General features: G+C 35.9%; 2 pseudogenes; one reads left to right on the top strand and one right to left on the bottom strand.

Moving 5' to 3' along the window:
• The first annotated feature begins 790 nt into the window (after positions 1-790).
• On the top strand, positions 791-14,474 carry LOC116006834 (annotated as a pseudogene).
• Positions 13,214-14,900, bottom strand: LOC116006833 (annotated as a pseudogene).
• Positions 14,901-18,310: the final 3,410 nt, after the last annotated feature.

The raw sequence follows: 18,310 nt of genomic DNA, 5'->3' as shown, positions 1-18,310 counted from the left end.
GGACCACAAAGTCTTTGGCTAAAATAATAATATTTTTTTCACAGAAGTTGTGCAAAACATATCAACCTGAGATTGCGGACTTCCATGGAGACACTCTAATTCTGTTTTCCATAACTGTAATTCACGTTAGCAGAGCACCACATTTACTATTTTCTTGCCCATCAGTACAGAGTCGTCTCTATCTTTATTTCCTAGAAGTTGCGCAAAACATATATTTTATATCAAGGACGACCTTGACTAGCTAAGACCCTGTGCAACAATGGAATCCAAAGCTAGAATTTAAAATTTTTGATATATGAACGAAACAATTCAATTTAAAATAATTTTATATTTTACAAATTAGAAGCTAATTAACGTTGAATATTCTTTTTTTTTTTTTCTAATTTCCCACTAAAAAGATCAAACCTGAGTATTAATAAATTGGGCGCTACACAAAACATATTGATTTCTGGGAATTACGAGGCTTTGCATTTATATGTTGAGTGGCGGTCAACTTTTGAGATGGGGTATTACATCCTATCAACGTGAATTAGAAACTATTATTGGCTTCTCACTTTCTCAGAAACCAGAGTCTCCAATTCTGCAATGCCATACCTATCACGCACCATGAAGTATAAGCTAAAGGTTGGCCGCCATTCAAGCAACTCGGAGTGGCATGATAACTTTTGACTTTAACGTAAACGACGACGACCTTCACAATCTAAGGTTGGCAGCTGCAACTTACAATAGAACGAAGCCAAAGTTAGACTAAAAAACGTGATATATATATTGCTGTTAATCTCAGCTCATGCATTCACTTCAATTCAAAGCATCCCAAAATATAATTGTGATAGATTGAAACTTTAATTTTGTTTGTGCAATGAAAACTCCAGTCCTTCAATGCCGCCTTTTCTTCTTCTTCATATCCTCCTGCTTTCTGCTGCTGCTGCTCCAAATGGTGGCAGCCCAAGCCCAATGCTTGAGCCATCAGAAAATGTTGTTGTTGCAGTTCCGGAGCAGCCTCAAGTTCGACTCAACATTTTCAACCAAGCTTGCGAGCTGGAACCACAGCACAGACGACTGTTGTGTTTGGCTTGGGGTGGAATGTGACACCTCAGGTCATGTCATCAGCTTGATTCTCGATAGTGAATTCATTACAGATGATATTCGCCATTCTAGCGCTCTATTCAGTCTTCAATACCTTGAGAGGCTAAATCTGGCTTTCAACGGCTTCTATTTCAATCCAATTCCAGTTCAGATCTATAATCTTACCTGTTGCGCCCGCGGAAGTGGGATAGATCAGATTGCAACAATAATTTGAGAAAGAAAAATAAATGAGGCACAGATTTTACGTGGAAAACCCCTAAACAAATTAGGGTAAAAACCACGGGCAAGGGTAGAAGAATTTCACTATGAGAAAATAGGAGTTACAACCACTCTCTAACTAACAAGGAGAAAACAAGGATAATTCTCTCTTGCTAGGAAGGAGAAATACACTCAACAAACTCTCTAATATCTCTAGTATATGAGGGAAGAATAGAATGATTTGGGATGACTAGAATGACAAAATGACCACCCTATTTATAGTTGAGAATTTGGGGTCATTTTGTAGTTAGCCTAAAATGTAGGGACCAAACAATAAATATTTTGTTCAACAAAGTTTGGCTACCTAACATTTGTGTTCAAAGTTTTCAGCTTGCTGCCTAATCTTGAGGGCTGCTGCCAAACTCCATTTGCCGACATTACCAATTTGGCATATCTCAATTTGTCAAATGCTGGTTTTAGAGGGCATATCCCAAATGGAATATCAAGACTCACAAGGTTGGTAACTCTTGACCTCGCCGATTCCGATTTGCTACTTAATCTAAACCAATTCTTTGAGAACTCGACTCAACTTAGACAACTTTATCTTGATGGTGTTGATCTTTCTAGTACAGTAGTCGTTCCAAAATTCTTAGCCAATTTCTCTAACCTGAAGATCTTGAGCCTCGGTGGTTGTAATCTACAGGGATCATTTCCTAGAGAGATATTTCTGATACGTGGTTTACAGGAATTGAGTTTGGAATACAATTATGATCTTAGTGGTGGTTTCCCATCATTTCCTGAGAATGGATCACTTAGGATGATCTCAGTAACTAAAACTCAATTTTCTGGTTCGTTGCCAGCATCAATTAGTAATCTTAGCAACTTGTCCATGATAGATCTCTCCTCTTGCAATTTCGGTGGATCAATTCCCTCTACCATGGCACAACTTACGAGTCTCACTTATGTGGATTTCTCGAATAACCACTTCACTGGTTCAATCCCAAATTTTCTATCCTCAAAGAGCCTTACTCTCATAGATTTTTCTTTTAATGGCCTGACATCTCCACTTTCTTCTAAACATTTTGAAGGCCTTTCAAAAATTGTGTACATAAATTTAGGGTCAAATTATATCTCTGGAAGAATTCCCCCATCTCTGTTTTCACTTCCATCTTTACAAACGCTACATCTTTCCAACAATTTGTTTGATGGCATTGTTGATGAATATGTGAATGCATCTACCACACAATTGGAAACACTCTATTTGAGTTCTAATCGTCTAAGTGGGTCATTTCCAAAGTATTTCTTTGAATTTCCAATGTTGAGTGACTTGGATCTTTCTTCCAACTCCTTAGATGGAAAAATACCATTATCTATGTTTTCATTTCCATCATTGTGGAATCTAGATCTTTCCAACAATTCATTTGATGGCCTTGGTGATGAATATGTGAATGTATCTACCTCACAATTGCATAGGCTCGATTTGAGTTCTAATCATCTAAATGAGTCTTTTCCAGAGTACTTCTTTGAATTACCAAAGTTGAGTAGCTTGGATCTTTCTTCCAACTCCTTTGGTGGGAAGATACAATCATCTTTGTTTTCACTTCCATCATTGCAAACACTAGATCTTTCTTTCAATTCATTTGATGGTCTTGGTGATGAATATGTGAATGTCTCTACCTCACAATTGGAAATACTCTATTGGAGGTCTAATCGTCTAAATGAGTCTTTTCCAGAGTACTTCTTTGAATTACCAAAGTTGAGTAGCTTGGATCTTTCTTCCAACTCCTTTGGTGGGAAGATACAATCATCTTTGTTTTCACTTCCATCATTGCAAACACTAGATCTTTCTTTCAATTCATTTGATGGTCTTGGTGATGAATATGTGAATGTATCTACCACACAATTGGAAACACTCGATTTGAGTTCTAATCGTCTAAGTGGGTCATTTCCAAAGTATTTCTTTGAATTTCCAATGTTGAGTGACTTGAATCTTTCTTCCAACTCCTTAGGTAGGAAGATACAATCATCTTTGTTTTCACTTCCATCGTTGCAAACACTAGATCTTTCCATCAATTCCTTTGATGGTCTTGGTGATGAATATGTGAATGTATCTACCTCACAATTGGAAATACTCTATTTGAGTTCTAATCGTCTAAATGAGTCTTTTCCAGAGTACTTTTTTGAATTACCAAAGTTGAGTAGCTTGGATCTTTCTTCCAACTCCTTTGGTGGGAAGATACAATCATCTTTGTTTTCACTTCCATCATTGCAAACACTAGATCTTTCCAACAATTCATTTGATGGTCTTGTTGATGAATATATGAATGTATCTACCTCACAATTGAAAAGTATTGATTTGAGTTATAATCGTCTAAATGGATCTTTTCCAGAGTACTTCTTTGAATTTCCAATGTTGAGTAACTTGACTCTTTCTTCCAACTCCTTTGGTGAAATGATAGATTTTGAAAGTCTCCAAAAGTTCACCACATTCAAAGAATTAGATTTGTCGAACAATGAAATTAGAGGGGAAATACCATCATGGATATGGGAACTGGGTAATGGAACTCTAGTTCTTCTGAATCTTTCTTGTAATTTCTTAGAAACTCTTGAAAAGCCTTATACAATTCCAAGCAGTCTTGTTGTACTTGATGTTGCGCCCGCGGAAGTGGGATAGATCTGATTGCAACAATAATTTGAGAAAGAAAAATAAATGAGGCACAGATTTTACGTGGAAAACCCCTAAACAAATTAGGGTAAAAACCACGGGCAAAGGTAGAAGAATTTCACTATGAGAAAATAGGAGTTACAACCACTCTCTAACTAACAAGGAGAAAACAAGGATAATTCTCTCTTGCTAGGAAGGAGAAATACACTCAACAAACTCTCTAATATCTCTAGTATATGAGGGAAGAATAGAATGATTTGGGATGACAAGAATGGCAAATGACCTCCCTATTTATAGTTGAGAAATTGGGGTCATTTTGTAGTTAGCCTAAAATGTAGGGACCAAACAATAAATATTTTTGTTCAAACTTTGTAGGTGCCTAACTCTTGGACTTGCCTAACATTCTTGATCAAACTTTGCAACTTGCCTAACCAATGTGGCTGCTGCCAAATTAATCCATTTGCCGACAATCTCCCACTTGAAGATTAGATTGTAACAATCATATCTTCACACCATTCTTTCTACCTTGCACTTTCCATGTCGCTTACGTCTCTATCAGGCCACAGGAAGATCGACACCAAGTAAACTTATCAACATTGATTACCTTTGTTAGGAAATCTGCTACGTTGTCCGTGGTATGGATTTTCTGCAAATCTACTGTCCCTTCTTCCACCTTCTCTCGGATGAAATGGTACTGCACTCGTATGTGTTTCGTCCTTGAATGAAATGCAGGATTCCTTGCTAGATGCAAGGCACTCTGACTGTCACAAAACAAAGAGACAAACTCTTGTTTGTGCCCGAGCTCCTCCAATAGCATTTTCAACCAAATTGCTTCTTTACTGGCTTGTGTAGCTGCTACGTATTCTGCTTCTGTTGTTGACGTAGCCACAACTGCTTGCAGTTTTGAAACCCAGCTTACAGCTCCACCAGCAACTTTGAACACATATCCTGTCGTAGATTTACTTTTATCCAAATCCCCTGCATAGTCAGAATCCACATACCCGTTGATAAGAAAGTCTGATCCTCCATAACATAATGCAACATCTGAGGTCCCCTTGATGTATCTTAGGACCGTCTTCACACAGTTCCAATGCTCTCTGCCTGGATTCGCCATGTACCGACTAACTACTCCCACTGCTTGCGCAATATCTGGTCTTGTACATATCATAGCGAACATTAGACTCCCCACCGCTGATGCATACGGTACTCGAGACATCTCCATCCTCCCTTCTTCATTGCTAGGACTCATACTTGAGGATACTTTGAGATTAATAGGAAGAGGGGTAGAAATTGGCTTACAATCTTGCATGCTGAAACGTGACAAGATTTTCTTTAAATAATTCTTTTGAGAAAGCCAAATCTTCCTATTACCTCTGTCTCGGTGAATTTGCATCCCTAGAATCTTGTTTGCTGGTCCCAAGTCCTTCATTTCGAATTCCCTAGCCAGTTGTGCCTTCAATTCATCAATGTGATCTTTGTTGGGGCCTGCGACCAACATGTCATCTACATACAACAGCAATATAACAAAGTTATCTTTTCCAAACCTCTTGAAATATGCACAAGGGTCTGCATTGAGTCTGTTGTATCCAAGGCACATGATGAAGGAATCAAATCTCTTATACCAACACCTTGGCGCCTGCTTTAAACCGTACAGAGATTTGTTCAACCTGCAAACCAAGTTCTGATTCTCTTTGTCTTCAAATCCTTCAGGCTGGAGCATATATATCTCTTCTTCAAGATCTCCATGAAGAAAAGCCGTTTTCACATCTAGCTGCTCTAGATGTAAGTTGAATGTAGCACACATCGCCAAAACTACACGAACTGTTGTTAGTCGAACCACAGGTGAAAATATTTCATTGAAATCAATACCTTCTTTCTGAGCATATCCCTTCACCACCAGTCTTGCACGATACCGCTCCACTTGATCGTCACCATTCCTTTTTATTTTGAAGACCCATTTGTTACCAATTGGCTTCCTTCCTTGTGGTAGTGGCACAAGATCCCATGTATTATTTTTATGGAGAGCTTCTATTTCTTCCTGCATTGCTGCCGTCCATTGAGAAACATCTGAGCTGTTTATCGCCTCATGAAAGGTTGATGGCTCGCCATCCTCTGTTAGAAGGTAGTATGCAACATTCCCTTCCATAACATAATCTGAGTGCCGAGTGGGACGTCTTCTCTCACGGTCTGATTGACGAGTTGTTGGAGCTCCAGAGCGTTCTGGTTCTGGTTCCTCGTGCGCCGGTTCTGCTTCAGAAGAATCTTGTTCAAATTCCTCCTCTACCTGTATCTGAGTAGTTTCTTGCTTTTCCTTTTCCGTGCTATCATCAACTTCTCCTCTTTGTAGCCTGTCCTCTACAAAGATAACATCCCTGCTGATGACAACTTTGTGGGCAGTGGGATCACAAGCGATACCCCTTTACTCCATCAGCATACCCCAAGAATCTACATTTCCTGAACTTCGGATCCAACTTTGTAATTTCCTGGGCATTGTACATTGCATACACAATGCTTCCAAATATATGGAGGTTTGAATAATCAACAGGCTTACCAGTCCACATCTCCATTGGTGTCTTCAGCTCGATTGCAGTTGATGGAGCTCGATTCACCAAATAACAGGCGGTATTGACTGCTTCTGCCCAGAATGATTTTTCTAAGCCCGCAGCCCTCAACATTGCTCTTGTCCTTTCCAGCAAGGTTCTGTTCATCCGCTCTGCCACTCCATTTTGTTGAGGACTGTATGCTACCGTGAACTGCCTTTTGATGCCTTCCTTCTTGCAGAAGTCATCAAATTCCTCACTTGTATATTCCCCTCCATTATCTGTCCTGAAACACTTGATCTTCTTCCCGGAATCAAGTTCCACCCGTGCTTTGAAGGCTTTGAAAGTCGCAAACACATCTGACTTCTTCTTGATAGGGTACACCCAGCATCTCCTAGAGTAATCGTCGATGAATGAGACAAAATACTTTGCCCCTCCTAGGGATGGAACTGGTGCTTGCCACACATCAGAGTGAACCAATTCTAGAACAACCTTGCCTCTAGAATTTGATGTGCTGAATTTAAGACGATGCTGCTTACTAGTTATACAATGCTCACACAAAGGAAGTGATACCTTTGTTAACCCCAGAAGTAGCTTTTGCTCCACAAGAATCTTCATTCCTTGTTCTGACATGTGCCCAAGTTTCTGATGCCATAGCAGCGTAGAGTCTGGACTACATGCGGCAACCGATGCCTCTGCTTCTTGCAAAGTCTCTCCCTTCAGCATGTATAGATTTGCAGCTATCTTCTCCCCTTTCATCACCACAAGCGCTCCTTGGAAAATCTTCATGACTCCTTTCTGTGTTTCAATCTTGGTTGCACTATTATCCAATATTCCATAGGATAATAGATTTTTCTTCAGGCCCTTCACGTGCCGCACATCCTGAACAGTTTGGACTGTTCCATCGTACATCTTCAGCTTGATGGTTCCAATGTCGATAATCTTCAAGGCATGATCGTCGCAGCTATACACAGATCCTCCTGAGATTGGTTCATAATGATGGAACCATTCTTTCCTTGAGGTCATGTGATATGTGGCTCCCGAGTCTATGAGCCATATATCCGCGAACCTTTTTCTGCCTTCCCTGGCTATTGATGCTTCACAACAGAGAGCACTTCCATCATCTGAGGTACTTGCAACATTTCCTTGAGGATTGGAATTTTGAGGTAAATTCCAACAATCTTTCTTCAGGTGACCCTTCTTTCCACAGTTGTAACACTTTAAATTCTTCTTACTTGATTTTGATCTACCACGACCACTGCTTTGGCCACGTTCTGTTGACCTTCCTCTCATCACCGTTAACGCCTCTGCCTGTTGCAGATTCACTTGTCTGTCCTCCTTGTTCTTGCGCCGACTTTCTTCTTCAAGAACCGCAGCTGCAACATCATCGAAGACTAGATAGTCCGTAAGGATGTTGTTTGTTAAGTTGATGATGAGTTGATCATACGAATCAGGTAGACTCTGAAGTAGAAGTTCCGCACGCTCCTGTGGCTCTATTTTACAGCTTAGAGATGTAAGCTGGGAAAATAGAGTATTCAGCGTATTTAAGTGTTCCGTCACTGAAGTAGATTCTGACATACGGAGAGTGTATAATTTCCTCTTAAGGAAAATTTTGTTGTGCAGTGACTTGGCCTCGTACAACCGGTTGAGGTGATCCCAAATCTCCTTGGCCGTCTTCTTCTCCTCGATGCTTGACAATACTCCATCTGCTATTGATAGATATAGATCCGCCATAGCATCCTCGTTCATCTCGCTCCATTTTTTGTCATCAGTAAAATCCACCGGCCTTTCACTGATAGCTGCTAGACAGTTGTCTTTCCTCAGGATAGCCTTCACCTTCAATTTCCACAATGAGAAATTTTTCCCATTGAATTTTTCAATCTCAAATTTCGCTGCCATATTGTTCTTGAAACAAATTCTGAACAATATATCAGAAGGCTCTGATACCAATTGTTGCGCCCGCGGAAGTGGGATAGATCTGATTGCAACAATAATTTGAGAAAGAAAAATAAATGAGGCACAGATTTTACGTGGAAAACCCCTAAACAAATTAGGGTAAAAACCACGGGCAAGGGTAGAAGAATTTCACTATGAGAAAATAGGAGTTACAACCACTCTCTAACTAACAAGGAGAAAACAAGGATAATTCTCTCTTGCTAGGAAGGAGAAATACACTCAACAAACTCTCTAATATCTCTAGTATATGAGGGAAGAATAGAATGATTTGGGATGACAAGAATGGCAAATGACCTCCCTATTTATAGTTGAGAAATTGGGGTCATTTTGTAGTTAGCCTAAAATGTAGGGACCAAACAATAAATATTTTTGTTCAAACTTTGTAGGTGCCTAACTCTTGGACTTGCCTAACATTCTTCATCAAACTTTGCAACTTGCCTAACCAATGTGGCTGCTGCCAAATTAATCCATTTGCCGACACTTGACCTGCACTCAAATCAATTGCGAGGCCCACTTCCTATTCCACCTGCTTGTAATGATCTTGGTTTTGGACCTATTCATCTTGATTACTCACACAATTTTTTCAATGGTTCCATCCCATTTGGTCTTGGGAGTTTTGCTACAAATGCTTTTTTCTTGTCCCTTGCAAATAATAGTTTCACGGGGATAATTCCTGAATCTATATGCAATGCTAGCTATCAACTGGAAATACTTGATCTATCCGACAATAAACTGGGTGGCACACTTCCGTCCTGCCTATTTAACAGTTTTAACAGTCTTGGAGTATTAAACCTTGGGAAAAACCAAATCCGTGGTAGCATACCCGACTCCTTTACAATTTATTGTTCTCTACAAATATTAGACCTCGGTAGGAATTCCTTTGAAGGGAAGATTCCAAAATCACTGATAAATTGTTCACAATTGGAAGTTCTGAATGTTAGGAGCAACAACATTGTAGATACCTTCCCATGCGCATTGAAGAACTTATCAAGCCTGCGTGTGCTAGTCTTACGATCCAATAACTTCCATGGTGACCTTCACTGTGTTAATGCCAATCATATGTGGCCAAATTTGCAGATTATTGATATTGCTTCCAATAATTTCAGTGGAAAACTCTCCACAAAGTTCTTAAACTGGAAAAGAATGATTATTGATGAAGATATTGCACAATCGGGACAATATATCATGTTTCTCAATCGGTATTCACCTCTTTTTGTATCTGACTACTACCAGGATAGATTAATGGTAACCTGGAAAGGGATGGAGATGGATATGGTGAAAGTTTTCAAAGTCTTCACATTTGTTGATTTCTCATGCAATAATTTCTATGGGGTTATACCGGAATCCATTGAGGTTCTCACTTCACTTTATGTTCTCAACCTATCACATAATGGTCTCACAGGAAATATCCCTGAAACAATTGGAAATTTGAAAATGATTGAATCATTGGACCTTTCAGCAAATCAGTTAGGTGGACCCAACACAACTTGCAAAACTCACATTCCTTTCAGTCATGAATTTATCATTCAATAGACTTTCTGGTATGATTCCAACAGGCAATCAGCTTAATACATTTGGACCAGATTCTTACCTAGGAAATCAAGAATTGTGTGGTTTTCCTCTCACAAAAAGTTGCAAATCACCAAAAACTTCCAATGGCGGTCGATCTGAGATAGAATTTGATGGTGGCTCCTCTGAGATCAAATGGGAATACGTATCTTCTGCTTTGGGATTCGCTGTGGGTTTAGGGGCGTACCTGTGGATGCTTTTGCATAACAAGAGATGCAGGGAAGCATACCAACAACTTGACGAAGTTTTAATACGGCTATTCGGTCCCCGACAACGCGGAAGAAAATCTCCAGGACTAGGACGCAGAGCTCACAGGAACTAATTATGATAACTCTAAGCTTCAACCTTCAGGTAATCTTGATTACTTCCTACTTGACACAAAATTTTCATATAAACACGTTGATCACACACCAATTTAGTACTTTTTCTTAAGCCGATTATTCACTCCACTTCATTTGTAGGTATGAATGCTGAGATCAGTGATTATGGTGGTGATACCTCTTATTGCGTGCATGATTTTTTTTTTTTTGTGTGTTATCAACTGGATAATATTTAAGTGTAATATCTTTTGGAAGTGTTGCATGTTGTTGGGTTTTTTTTTTTTTAATTAATAAAAGTTTCAAATATATTTTTTGTGTTTGTCAGTTCTCGTTTTGTAAATGTTTTCTTCATCTTGAAAAAAATATGAATATTGCATGCATGTCTTGTACCATTCACACCTGGAAATCTTCAATTTTCCGACCATATTTTCGACCACCTATAAAAACGAAAATGGTCAAAATTTCCTACCACCTTTAACTTTGTTGTCAGTAAGGTAGGGTTTCATTTGCGGGGTTAATGAATGAAATGTGAAGGAAAATAAAGGACTAGACAAAAATAGGATGATTTTAAAACTTGGACAAAAATAGGAAAAGAGCATTTGGAGATGCGTTTCATGTCTGACCAGAATATGACAAAAATACGTTTCAATATAATTCTCCCAAATGCTCTTTTGTTATTTTTGTCCACTTTTTAAAATCTTTCCATTTTTGTCCATGCATGAGAAAAATTTAAGTCTTTGACCCTCATTTGCGCCCCTTGCCTCTCCCACTCCTCACCTCAAACTCTCTTGTGTTTGGACGACTCCATAACTCCACCCAGCCATTATCTTCGGAGACTGCCGCTCAAGAGCCAAGACAGGCGACAACCACTCGGTCTCCGGCTCTCCGCCTCTCTGCCGCTCACAGCCTTGTCTCTGCCTCTTCGCTTCTCACTCTCTGACCCTCTCCGTCTCACTACCTCTCTAGTAAGTCCCTCTAACCTCATCTACTCATCATACTCATAGTTTCAAGCTTAACCACTCATTCATTAACCTCTCTGGCTATGTACATAGGAAACCCTAGAATTGCATTCGAGACTTCGAGTTTGTAGTCTTCTCCGGTGAGGCGGTGACCGTCTTTGGCCATGAAAATGTAACAGGTACTTTACTGATATTTTAGTTATTTATGATATACTGTTCTTAAATCTTGAATTTAATGGATTTATGATCTGTGAATATATTGTCATATTATAGAACATTTTTTAAGTTTATGAATAATGAATTTGAGAACCTGTTAAGTGCAATTTGAAAGGAATGCTAAGAATTTTGTGTGATTTCGATGACGAGATCACTGGTCTTCACAAGCAAGTTAAACAACTTTTTAACAAGCAAGTTAAACAACTTTTTAACTTAAAAATGTAATTAGTTTTCTTTTTCATTATAAATTATGTGATTAAATTTCGATAATTTTGTGTGTGTTTTATTTGTTTTGATATTACACTATTTATGAAGTTAAATGACTTTTGGTTGTGTACTTAAATGCTTAGATATGTAAGATTAGCATAGTAGATCCTTCTATTCAAATTGGTGATCTTAAGATTAAGCAAGATGTCAAATTAAATCAGATCTTTAGAAGTTTATTAGGCTTTTATGTTGCAACTAAACGAATAAAAATGAGTTGCTTCACTCTGCAATAATCAGAGCAAGAGAGATTGATGATCTTTCTTCAACTAAACATAAAACCAGCCCCCCGCCCCCATCCCCTTCTTCCCCTTTTCTTTTCATTTATACATTTAGAATAAATGTATTCCTGAGTTTCAGCTAGAGTCTTTGCATTTATCTTTGTAAACCTTAATTTGCATTTGAAAACAAATTAAAGGAGGATTAATTAATCCACAATTGTTATTTCATTTAAGATCTTATTTATTTTCTCATTTGTCACTTATTCTAGTTCTTGCTCTTCATATTCTTCTTGTTTCTAGACGGTAGAGTTCTAGAGGGAAGCTGATATTCTGTCAAAGTTTCATCACCCAAATGTGGTGGGTGTAGTACAAGATGGAATAGGTGGAACGTTTGCTACTATTACTGAGTATATGATAGATGGTTCTCTAAGGCATGTTCTACTTCGCAAAGATAGGTACTATATATTCTCCTTGCTTGATGTCATTCTTTAACTTTTGGTTGTTCTACCAAATTTTCTGACCACTTTGAAATAACGGAGGCTATTTCTGACCACTGTATCAAATTAATTGTCTCCATAGTACTTTAAATGCGCTTAAAACATTCTATTCCATTACAATGCAATATCTGTTCATAACTAACGGTCTCCGTTGAAACTCTTTAAATTAAATTCACTTAAAAAATTCAATGAGGATGTGAATGTTAAGTAACATGCAATGTTTGGATATGGTTGTTTAAGCAAAATAGGCAGTGCACAAGTATTAACTTTGACAATTATATTAATGATAACTAGTATTTTTATGCGCGCAAAAAATAAGTGTCCAATATTAATATTTTATATTAAAATTTAAATTTATTTAGATTTTAGATATTTAAAATTTTGTAAATAATAATAATAATGTAAAATATTTTTTATATTTATATTTTAGGAAATAACTAACATATAACTCCAATATATAATATGTATATATTATTGTTATTGAATAAGATAAGAAAATATATGGAAAAAATAAGAAAAACGGACATAAATGAATTTAGATATAATAATTTACTTTTTTGTATCCCCAAACTTCATGGAAACAAGATAAATATTCAAAAACTTAGAAACAACAACATCAACCAAAAAAAAAACAAAAAAAAGAAGAAGATAAATTTGAAACAAATGGTCTACCCAACAATATGCATCACCTTCCATGAAATTAAACCTAAACATTCTCAAATTACTAACACAAAAAATACAAGGCTCAGCAATCATACCTACAAACTGAACTGTAGTGCAAAATCAGCTTAGGGAAAAGTGTTTGGTGTGCAGGTTGCAGCTTAGAGTGATCTGATTCGGTTCCTGCGAACTCTGCGCCCTGGAGATTTTCTTCCTTGACCGAATCGTCGTACTAAAACTTTGTCAAGTTGTTAGTATGCTTCCCTGCATCTCTTGTTATGCAAAACCATCCACAGGTACGCCCCTAAACCCACAGCGAATCCCAAAGCAGAAGTTACGTATTCCCATTTGATCCCAGAATTGCCACCACCCACTTCTATCTTAGATTTGCCGCCACTGGATCTTATTGGTGAATTGCAACTTTTTGAGAGAGGGAAACCACACAGTTCTGGATTACCCAAATAGGAACTTGCTTCAAATGTATTAAGCTAATTGCCTGTTGGAATACTATCAGAAAGTCTATTGAATGATAGATTCAAAAATGATAGGAATGTCAGATTTGCAATCTGTGTTGGGATCTCTCCGCCTAGCTGGTTTGATGAAAGGTCTAAGGACTCAATCGTTTTCAGATTTCCAATTGTTTCTGGGATATCCCCTGTGAGAGCATTGTGTGATAGGTTGAGAAAGTAAAGTGAATTGAGTGCCCCAATGGTATCTGGTATAATCCCATGGAAATTATTGTTTGAGAAATCAATAGATGTGAAGATTGTTAGAACTTTCACAAGTTCTGTCTCCATCCCTTTTATGGTTACCATTACTGTATCCTGGTAGTAGAAATTATTAAGTGTCAAGTAATCAAACCTGATGTGTTGCACTGGTTGCATTGTATCTTCGCCAAAAATCATTCCTTTCCAGTTCAAGAAGCATTTTGGAGAGAGTTTGCCACTGAACTTATTGGAAGCAATATCAATAATCTGAAGATTCGGCCAGCTATGATTGGCATTACCACAGTGAAGCTCACCGTGGAACTGATTGGACCGCAAGACTAGGACACGCAGGCTTAATAAGTTTTCCAATGGGCATAGAAAGGTATCCACAATTTTGTTGCTCCCAACATTCATAACTTCCAATGATGAACAATTTATCAGAGATTTTGGAATCTTGCCTTCAAAGAAATTCCTATTGAGGTCTAATGTTTTTAGAGCACAATTACTTGGGAATGAATCAGGTATGTTACCACTGATTTGGTTTTCCCCAAGGTTTAGTACTCCTAGGATCCCAAAATTGCTGAATAAACAGGATGGAAGTATGCCACTTAGTTTATTTTTGGATAGATCAAGCACCTGCAGAGAGCTTGCATTGCATATGGATTCAGGAATTGTCCCAGTGAAGCTATTGTTTGACAGGGCCGTATCTGAGCATGTCTAACATGTGCGACCGCACAGGGCCCCCAATTTTTGGGGGCCCCATATTTAAAAAAAATTTATATGTATATATGGTTTATAAAAATTTAGGCTAAATATATGAAGCTGTATGTTGTCAATTTTTGGGGGCCCCAATTTCTAATCATATATAAATTTCCTAATATAAATCTCAATTAGCAGAATATTGCCGATTCCAATATGTATATATATTTCCTAATCTAAATTTCAATTAACAAAGCTGCAAAGACATTGTCAATTCCAACATATATATATATATTTCCTAATCAAAAAACATTGCCAACCCTATAAATATTAAATACGGCATACTGTAATAGAATTCAACCCTTCGATAATTCCCAATTCACAATTCGGTAATTTCATAGATCGCAGACCGCAAATCAACTGGTTCTTCAATTCTTCTTGATCACATAAACTTTCAAGTTTCAAGTTCTTCAATTCTCTTAACAGGTAATTAAAATTACGTATTTTCATAATTTTTGTTTATTGTTTTAAGAATTTGTTTCTTGATTAATTATTTATTCATAGAGTTTCTAAATAATTTTTTTCCTTAGGATTTTATAATTATGTCTTCTAGAAAATATACATCTGGGTCTGAAAAGCGTAAAAAGAAAAGAAGAATTGAGCAACTAACTCAATCTCAAAAAGGAGCTCTTGAAAAATTCATTACAAAAAGGAGCTCTTGAAGAATTGCGTCTAATTGTGCACGACGCATGTCACTTTTTAAATAAAATTTTATATGTATTTTTTATACAATATTTATATTTTGATATATACAACTTTTTAAACAATTACTATTTATATATAAAAATTACTCGAAAAAAGGGCTCAAATTAAAATATGGCACAGGGCCCCAAATTTTATTGGAACGGCCCTGTTGTTTGAAAGAGACAAGAAAGCTAAGAAGCATATGGAGCATAACTTCCAAGATCAAATGGGATGGAACCTCTGAAAAGATTGTTTGAGTAATCAAGATACATAATATCCCGGGCTAAAATGGCTTCTCCACTTGGAAGTTGGCCTTGCAATCGATTGGAATGGAAGTCCAGTACTAAAAGAGTACTTGGAATTGTATAAGGCTTTTCTAGACCATCTAAGAAATTATGAGAAAGATTCAGATGAATCAAACTTCTATTCCCCACATTCCATATCCAGTTTGGTATTTCCCCTCTAATTTCATTGTCTGATAGGTCCAAATAGATCATACTTGATTTTAATCTCTGGAGTCTGGAGATATGTTTGCCATGAAACATTTTGTCGCTATCTACGCGTTCTTATTGTTGTTCAATAGGCCTAATTTAGTAAGAAAAAGTTGTATTTTGAAGAGGAAAATTTATATTATTAATCCTTGAGTCAATATAAGAATAATAATAGTAATTGACATACTTTTCCCATAGAAAAACTGGACTTTAAAATCTTATTATAATTGATTGGTTAAAAATGTATTTTAAAACAAAAATTAAAAAACATAGAGGTCACTATCAGATAATTTTAAGTTATATTAACTATAATCAATTATACAAAATAGTATCATGCTACATTATATTAATTAATACTACCCAAGTTCACAAACAATCCATTAAGACAAAAATTGATGTATACAGTTTTATGAATCTTTGTCTGCGAAACATGTGAGAATTGTATAATTATTAAAATTTCACTTATAAGTATTACAGTATTTATCATTAGTAACATTCAACTTTACCCTAATAATATCACAATTTCACATATAAGTATTACAATATCTACGTACGTAATGATTTATTTTTAATTCAATTTGGTATTACATTTTTTACAATAAGTATTGCAATTTTTTTCATAAATAATATTTCTCATATAAGTATTACAATATTTACATTAGAATTGGAAACTTAATTTGAAACTAGTGTTTAAAACATTGATTCCTTGTGAATTAAAATATACCTTATGATGTTTTCAAAAAAAATACCTTTTTTTTTAAGTAAAAAATATATATACACATTATGATTATTAGAATGAAATGATGGACTGCTAAAGCGGCCCAGCCTGGTTTATTAGGCCGCCCCACTAGGGTGTAATTTTTGGATAACTTTTGCAGGACGGCCCACAAATTAGGATTTAAGTAACTTTAATCTACCCCAAGCGAGTTGGCAGCCCGGCCCGCGAATTGGGCAAATATGTTTAATTTAAAATAAAATTACAAATAAAATTATGATTTATGAATAAAAATAAAAAATTATTAAAAAATAAAATAGCAATAAATATATTACTTCCTTGTCTCATTTTGTTTGTCTGGTTCGATTAACGAGTCTTTACTGAAATTATTTTTAATTTAATTTTTCATAATATTAAGTTTAGTATTAGTATATAAAATTTATATATTTAGAAACTAAATTAAAAGTAATATTAAACACACACAAAAAATTACATTTAAAAATAATTAAAAATTACAAAAGAAAATAAGCAATGAATAATGAGTTGGTTTGATCAATAAATACTAAACATGATAAACAAAATGGGACAGATGGAGTACAAGATTAAAAAAATGTGTTTAAAAATATGCATTTGTAATATGAGATTTTCTTATCCTTAATATTCATGGTATGTGTTTTTGAATAATTCATAACACAGTTGCTTGATTCAAGTTTGATTGAAGTTGAAGTTAATAATTTTGCGACACTAATTGTATATATAATGGCGTGTTTGGTTCTCACATGGGAATCGAAATTGGAATGAGAATCAAATACTTATTAAAAGTAGTGAATTTTGGCAAAAGTATTTTGCATGTTTGGTAGTGTGGGGGAATTAGAATAATCATCAATATTTATGTTTAGTTATGTATGACCCTATAATAAGAATAAAGGAAAAAAGTATATTTATAAAAATGCGAAAGGGTATTACCGTATATATTTGTGTTAATTGTTATGTTGACTTATTATTAACTATATGGAATATTTTTTTATAATTATAACATTAATAATAATAATTAATAATAATAAGTCAACAGTATTAAAAAATAAATAATAATAATAATAATAATAATAATAATAATAATAATAATAATAATGGTCTGGTAAATCATTAGTGTGAAAGAATAATGGAGTGTTAAATGAAGAAATGCTCCGTAATTAACGTGACGGCGAGACAGTGGGACGGAAGCATTTCTTTTTTCCCACTTCTGTTTTCTTATATTTCCAAAGATGACCAAGAAAGAGGGGACATAAATTTTAGGTAAACTTCCACCACAAGAATAAGTGAGATAGTTGATTATTGGATTGATAATTATAAAGTTTATACTTTATAGTTTGATTTTAAAAAAAAAATTATCTATTAATTTATTTGGTTTAAATTTGTTAGCTATGAACAACCTAGACCAATTTATTTTATTTATTTATTTATTTATTATTATTATTATTATTATTATTATTATTATTATTATTTTGTAAATCTTTGTTGGTTGCACTACCGTCACAAGGTGCATTTCACCTAAAATACACTTTTGGGTAGCAAGTGTATATTTCTCGTAAGTCAAAGTAAAGTTGTTGGCTATTAATCTATTGACGTTGTTAGTTTGAGTTGTTCAACTATGGACCAAAAATCAATCGCTTGAGTAAAACAAACTGTGGTGCTACTAGTCTAGACATGAAATGTCTTGGTGAGTAACCTTTCTTGAGGTCCTAGGGTGTCCCCTCCACTTCAAACCACCCCCCCCCCCCCCCCCCCCCAAAAAAAAAATAA

The sequence above is a fragment of the Ipomoea triloba genome, chromosome 15 (genome assembly GCF_003576645.1).
Source record: "Ipomoea triloba cultivar NCNSP0323 chromosome 15, ASM357664v1".
Lineage (NCBI taxonomy): Eukaryota > Viridiplantae > Streptophyta > Magnoliopsida > Solanales > Convolvulaceae > Ipomoea > Ipomoea triloba.
Note: the sequence above shows the minus strand (reverse complement) of the source record. Positions and strands in the feature narration are given on the sequence as shown.